The sequence below is a fragment of the Chaetodon trifascialis genome, chromosome 3, assembly GCF_039877785.1.
Source record: "Chaetodon trifascialis isolate fChaTrf1 chromosome 3, fChaTrf1.hap1, whole genome shotgun sequence".
Classification (NCBI taxonomy): Eukaryota; Metazoa; Chordata; class Actinopteri; order Chaetodontiformes; family Chaetodontidae; genus Chaetodon; species Chaetodon trifascialis.
Window position 1 is genome coordinate 31,488,829 of NC_092058.1, and position 8,131 is coordinate 31,496,959.

Here is an 8,131-nt window from a genome sequence, read left to right on the forward strand (position 1 = left end):
GTATATATATTATTTATTTAGATTATTGATTATATATATATATATATATATATATATATATATATATATATATTATTGTTATTAATAATAATAATAATAATAATAATAATGCATGTTAGTCATATAGTGGAATTCATGCATAAAATGCAACACAAACTACTTGTAAAATAAAGTAGAATTAAAACAACAGGATAACATAATATAAAACAGAAAGTGATCTTTCTTAGCTTTTGCTCCATTATCAAGGATCTCTGTTTTGTCTTGAAGAGCTTCAGAGTCATCCACAAGCTGATGTCTTAGATGCATGTAATTAAGTTATTGATAGAACTGTATTCATTTGAGCTTACAGATGTATATAGCTGGATATTGTCTGCATAATTATAGAAATTGATGTTACAATTTCTAATAATATTGCCAAGTGGTAACATAACAGAGACTGAAAAGAACTGGGTCCAAGATAGAGCTCTGGGGGATACCATGTGTCAGGTATATTTTATTGGAGGAGTGGTCATCAATGGCCTCATAGAACTGTTGACCTGTTAGACCAACCTAAGAAGAAGAAGAAGAAGAAGAAGAAGAAGAAGAAGAAGAAGAAGAAGAAGAAGGAGAAGAAATCAATTTATTAGTCACATTAACACACACACCATGCGAAGTTAGGGAGGGAAACTGCACACACCATGCATATGTGAAATTCTTCTCCGCCTTTAACCCATCCTTGGTCCGTCCTTCCTCCGCGGCGGACCAGGAGCGGTGGGCTGCCAGCCGACTGGCGCCCGGAGACCAGTTCCTTGTTGTCACCATTGATCAGGTGGTGATCTTCTTGTATGTTTTTAGTGGGGGTATTTTATGGAGGATACCCCAGGTGAGCATGGGGTGAACATGCAAACTCCACACAGAAAGGCCTCTTTTTCCTCGAGCAGCAGGCACCAAAGGCATGGTGGAGGACATGCCCCCAGTGCCCACAGCGGGATTCGAACCGGGACATTCTAGCTGTGAGGCCACCTGCCCCCCATGCCACCTAATGTTCAATTGGCCTAGTAGAATATTATGATCTACAGCAACAGATGCAGCACTGAGATCTGACAGCACCAGCACAGACAAGCACTGTTTTTGTACTGTGCTAGGCCTAAAGACCAGACTGGAATTTTTCAAACACGCAGAGAAATCATTCAGCTGTTTAAAAACATTCATTTTCTAAAAACTTATTCAGATAAGGTTAGAGATGACAGACCAATCTCAATTGTCTTTTTTAAGCAGTGGTTTACTTAAAGCAGTTTTAAAAGCTATAGGAAAGGTGCCTGTGAGCAGTGAGTGATTATGTATTGTTATTACAATACAATGGCAACTAAGGGCAGGCATTGTTGTCACAGTCCAGCATAGCACTTACCTGTGCTGCAGCTCTTCAGCCACGCTTCATACCTGCCCATCTGCACACCTAGCCTATTAGGCTCATCAGGAGGGTATTTAAGCCACGCTGTCATTCTTCCTGGTTGCCAGATTGTCTTTGCATCATGCCAGACTCTCCAGCATTCTTTACTAGACTGATCTCCAGTGTCCGACCTCGCCTGTTCCTGACTCCTTCCATCCAAGCTCTGTGTCTGTGGCTGTGCAGACCTTACCACCTCTGTGGTTTCAAAGAGCATATTCCTCCTCCGAGAGTGGTTTTGACCACACTGAAATCTGTCAGTGATTTCTGCGTTCGATCCGCTCTCCTCACACTAACTCCGTCTGAGCCAGCTCTCTGTCCAGTACGGCACAGTGTTGTCCCGGTTCCCCATACATTGGTCGGCACTGCAATTGGGTCCTCCACTGGCCTGTTACAATTGTTTTCATTCAAAAAGAATAATAGCAGCTCCTAAAGAGCATTGATGCGTCTATAGCATCAGTTATGTCAGAACTGGAGGATTTTTCTCCATTGAAAGAAATGCAAAGAACAACACTGAAGGCGTGTCTCCATGGAAAAGATGTTTCTACTTTTCTCCTGACTTTTTCGGCAAAACTTCACAACATACAGTATGGTTCATTGATCTGACTGGTTTAAGATAGCCCGTAATAGACATGGTCCTCTGAATGAAGGAATGCTAAACACTTTCAGAGGCAGTGGATTGCTGGGCTGTAGGGTTTGGCCAAGGCTTGTAGGAAGGAAGGAGCAGTTCCCTTCACAGCCCTGTAGGCCAGTACCAGAGTTTGGAATTGAATGAGAGCAACAAGAGGGAAGAAATATAGCGTAGCAGAGAAGAGCAGTGGTGTGGGAAAACTTAGGAAGGTTTAATACCAAGTAGGCAGTAGCATTCTGTATTAGCTGCAAAGGTATGATGGTCCAGGTGGGAGATGCATCCTAGGTCAAATCATTGTTGTCAAGTGCCTGGAGGGGCACCTGGGCCAAATCCCTGGTGAGGAAGGGTTGAATCCTCCTGATGTTGTAAAAGAGGAATCAACAAGAGAATGCTCCCACTGCTACATTTGCCACAAATGAACCATCACCCAGGGTCACTTCCATGTTACTCACCGTTAGCACCAGCACAGTGTTTTCCCCTGAACCATTTCCCCTGGAGATGCACAAGCTCAGTCTTGTCCAGGTTGAGCTTGAGCTGGTGCCTTGACATCCACTCCAAAATCTCAGCCAGGCAAACAGTGACGTGTGCCTTCACCTGAGTGTCAAATGGGGGGAATGACAGGCATGGCGCGATGAATAAATGTGAAAATTGGTAATTAATCAGTAAGTGGTTCTTCATCAGCAGACCAAAGATTGTCTTCATCCGTTGAATAGCTGAGGTAAGTGCTGTATTTGCTACTATATGTATCTCCTGTAAGCTTTCTTTTCTCTAGAGTAGAATTGATTGCCTGCAGCAAGCCCCTTTTTAATTGTCCAGGCTCCTATATCTTTTCACAAGGATAACCCCTGCCACCCAAAAAAGGAAACAAAATTAAGATTACTAAGAAGTCAAGAGGCTGATGAAGCGTATTTATGTGATGGTAACTCATGCACTAACAATCCTAACAATCCAGTGGATTTGCTACTGGCTTTTTTTTCTTTTTGGCAATTTTTGTGCATGTGCAGAAAAAAATCTTGACTCCAAAATTAGTTGAATTGCAGGCTACTTTACATTTCAGACCATACAACTGCCAAGAATTACCCATCACATTTTGCAATTGTCTTATTATTACATTTAATTCATTGTGCAATTATTGAATTGCTGTTGAAGCTGTGTGCAATTATTGAATTATTCACACAAGCAATTATGCAACTGCTCAGTTACTTTGTATTTGTACTGTATATTTCCATTATCTATTTCAATATTATTTGATTATTATTTATATTGTTGTTATATATTGTAGTGTAATGCAAATATTTTTTACTTACTCTTGTTTTTCTTAATCTCTATTTTCTATTGTTGCCATTTTCATAAGGTGTTACATATTTCTACTCTAGAATGGAGCAACTGTAATATGACCCAGTTTCTGCTAAGAGATCAATAATCATCACAACTCGATCAGATGAGCAAGTGACTTCAAAGGCTGTTGGAAAACTAGTTATTCATAAAACATTAAGGTTTTAATCCAAAATGTTGCCAAGGTAGATGCTTGTGATGCGGGTTTAATAGTAAATCCTACACCATCTCCCTCTTTGCATTCTTCATTCTCAGATTCTCTCTTTCCACCATGAGCATGAATTTTGATTTAGCACACTGTCTTCATCCCAGCAACTGAATTTTTGACTGCTTTTGAGTCCTCGCCCTGTCATCCAGATGTGTTGTGCAGATCAAGAAAAAAATCTAATAATCTACAGCAGCATATGTCAGTAAGAACTGATATATATCAGTGAGAAATATTAGATGCAGAATGAACAATGACATTTCAACAGAGACATACACTACAGCTCAAAAGTTTGGGATCACTTGGAAATTTTCTTGTTTTCCATGGAAACCTACATGAGATTAGTCTGAATAGGAAATATAACAAATGAACGGGACATGATGACATTGTCAGAGTTAGAAATAATGATTTTAATGTAAATGATGAATATGTACTTCAGACTTTGCTTTCATCAAAAAAAAACACCTTTTGCTGCAATTACGGCCTGGCAGACCTTGGGCATTCTAGCTGTCAATTTTTCAAGGTAATCTGATGAGATTTCACCCCATGCTTCCTGGAGCATCTCCCACAAGATGGATTGGCTTGATGGGGTCTTCATCCGAATCTTACGTTCAAAGCTGCTCCCACAACAGCTCAATAGGGTTCAGATCTGGAGACTGTGCTGGCCACTCCATTACAGTCAGAATTCTGGCTGACTGCTTATTCTTTAAATATTGCTGACACATTTTGGAGGTGTGTTTTGGGTCATTATCCTGTTGTAGGATGAAATTGGCCCCAATCAAGTGCTGTCCACAGGGTATGGCATGGCTTTGCAAAATCTTGTGATAGCTTTCCTTCCTCAAGGTCCCTTCCACCCTGTACAAATCTCCTATTTTACCACCTCCAAAGCACCCCCACACCATCACACTGCCTCCACCATGCTTGACCGATGGTATTAAGCACTGTTCTTGCATCTTTTCATTTGTTCTGCATCTCACAAATGTTCTTCTGTTTGATCCAAAGACCACAAACTTGGACTCATCTGTCCACAACACCTTCTTCCACTCTTCCAGTGTCCAATGCCTGTGCTCTTTTGCCCATCTCAGTCTTTTCTTTTTATTGGCCAGTCTGAGATATGGCTTTTTCTTGGCAATCCTGCCATGAAGTCCAGCATCCTGAAGTCACTGCTTCACTGTTGATACTGACACTGGTGTTTGACGGGTACTATTTAGTGCAGCTGCCAGTTGACGACCTGTGAGGCGTCTTTGTCTTAAACTACACACTCTCAGATATTTGTCTTCTTGCACAGTTGTGCATCGGGGCCTCCCACTCCTTTTTCTGTCCTTGTTAGACCCAGTTTGTGCTGCTCTCTAAAGGGAGTAGTTAACAGCATGGTAAGAGATTTTAAGTTTTTTTGCAATTTCTCGTATTGAATAGCCTTCCTTTCTAAGCACAACAATAGACTGACGGGTCTCTAAAGAAAGTTCTTTCTTCCTGGCCATTTCGAGCCTGTAAACAAACAAACAACTGCTGATGCTTCAGACAATAAACTAACCTAAAGAATGCCATGCTCCCTTTTGTGCTCCCTTATTAGTTCAACCGTTTTCAGCTGTGCAACACAATTGCAAAAGGGTTTTCTAATAATCAATTAGCCTTATAAAATGATTAACTTGGATTAGCAGCCATACCAGGAGATTGATGCAGAGGACTGACAGTTGTTGATAGTAGGCCTCTATGCAAAAATGTAGATCATTCTTTGAAAATCATCTGATTAATTTTAATTGTTTGTGAAATGGATAAAAATGTTTGTGAAATGGAAAAAAATGTTTGTGAAATGCATGAAAATGTGTTTTTCTTTGGAAAACAAAGAGATTTGCAAGTGATCCCAAACTTTTGAGCAGTAGTGTACATAGAAAATACTCTTGAACAGTTACAGATCCTCATCTCAGCTCTTAGCTGGTCTTGTCTGGCTTTCATGCTCCCCACACAAAGTGGTTTTAGAGACAGGGGTTCCCTCCATTCTTTCCTCACACTGATTCATAGAGTTATGATAAACTGGTTATTAGTAGCCTCATTTCATAAAGATTGTAGACTAACAAAAATAATTGTTTTTTGAAATACTAATAAACTGCTGCAATATTAATTCATGACCTGAACCTGATTTAAAATTCCATTAAGTTTTGCAAGTTTTGCAGAGCGAGATCAATATTAATTAATTAATTAATTAATTTAAAAAGAATTGTCTGAAGAAGATTGCTGTGGTGTCACTGTGTCATTGCTGATATCACAGACAACATCATTTTTTTAATTAGGCATTCCAAATCAAACCTGGCCAGTTTCATTTTGGATCATTTGTTGGATCAATCTGTAATGTAGATCTGTGCTAGACCACAACTACAAATATCAATAAAAGTTCTTATTGCAGTATGCTACTGCTGCTGTTAAACACTTAAACATACTTTTCTTTGCTTGATTTATCTGAAATATCTATTCCTGTACATGTTGTGCAAACAAAATCCCACATTCTAAAATATGATTTTGATGACTATTTAAAATATGTTCTGTTCTGATCATGGCTTACTGGCAGTGTGAATGAGATTGAAATTGTGTCTCCAAAAAGGGAAATGGGATTTTGTGCTTCAAAGGACAAGATGTCATGCATCTACTGTCATGAAATACAGCCAAAGCTTCAGTTTCTCCAGCAGGCCAAGCTCCAGTTCCAACACAGTAGTTGTATTTTCATCAAATGCAGCAAATGATCATTCATCATATTCCCAACGCTCAGCAGAATCTGATTCACATTTTGTTTCCATGTATTTTTAAAACAAGACACCTTAAAACATTTTAAAAGTCTTGCTTTGACAGACATTTTGAATTACTGTGGTTATACTCTGAATTTTATTGAGTAACAAATTGTGTAATTATTTGTCTTAATTCAGTTTTTTTTTTTTTTAACTGAAATAATATCCAGATTATGCTAAACAATGAAACCAGTCCTCTGTATTAAATTGTGAGTGGTTTGAATGTAAAAAATGCCACAAACACAACATGGAGCTTTTCAATGAAAGAAAACATTGCTATACATTGGGGACAACTAAGACTTCAGCTGGGCAAAAGGATTTAGAGTGAATGTCTTAGTTGTTGCATCAGATCTGGGACCTGCATCATATTTCAATAATGAAATGAAGTAAGATTAAAGCTAAATTAGTATTCACTATTTTAAATGCAATTCAAGTAAAACATGTTGAAATGATTTCACATTACCGCTTCCTATTAGGACATTTAAGTACTGACACCAATGTCAATTGGTGTCACCAATGTGTTGAGTAGTTGTGGAGCTAAACAACAGGTTTTCAGACAGCTTAACACGTGGCAGATTCCAAAAGAAGGTTAGTGTTAAAATGGTTAAAGCAAACAGAGTTGTGAGAGTCATTACAGGAGCTGTCATAGAGTTAGTACAGAAACCAAAAAATTGTGGTTAGAATACCTTAGTGAATTGAAATGCCAGCTTCAACACAGAATCAGAAGAGAGAATAAGGTAAAGTTAGCACACAGTATAAAGCTTTAGCTAAAAGCTAAAAGGCTTGAAGACTCAGCAACTGACAATGTTGCTGCCTGAGCAAACAGCAGTCATTTCTGACCAACATGACTCAGCAGAATCAAATAGACCTGGGTGTGTATAGAGGGAAGTGATGCTGTTTTGTCATAGTGTAACAAACACTTTCTATCTCACAAAATCATGTCAGCCTAAGTCTCAAAGGCAGTGTTGTCAATGAGTTAAGTAACTGTCATGGATTTCCTTCAAGAATTAACTTAAACAATCCATGACAAAGAGCACTGAAATAGTGTACAGAGTACCCCATTCCAAAAAAGTTGGGAAACTGTATGTAAAATGTAAATAACAACAGAATGCAATCATTAACAAACAAACAAACTGTGTTTACTGATGACAGTTTTACAAGTGTTCCCAAGCCTGTGAATTAATATATTTCATACAATTGTGCGCATATTTTACACAATCATGTCAATCAAAGTGGGGAACCTCACCTCATCCTTGCTTGTGAATGAATAAGCCTTCCATAACATTCCCAGTCTTTTGTTGCCTCAGTTATAACTGCTTTGAAATGTGTTGTTGGCATCAAATTCAGAATAAGATACCCTCCATACATCGTAAACTACTGCAACTATTACTGTTAAACTCCACTGTGTCTAAAAGGCACACACAAGGGAAAACTATTTGCTTTTTAGTCATCAACTGCTTTCTGAACTATAACCAAAAGGGGGCAGCAGGTAGCTGATTTCAATGATCACTGAACGCCTCAGTAAGAGAAGCCGTGAAGTTTTCCAAGATAAGCATTACAATTTCCGGACAGAAGTTTCAACATATTAACATATTATTTGATCAAATAATCAGATCACTTTTAATTCACAGTGATAAACCTTAAGTCAAATTGTGATACATTGTGCATTATTACAGTATAAGGCCAACAACTTCAGTCAGCCGTTTTCAGTAAATACAAACTCTAAAGGCAATGGTGTGAATTGCTCCTCAAAC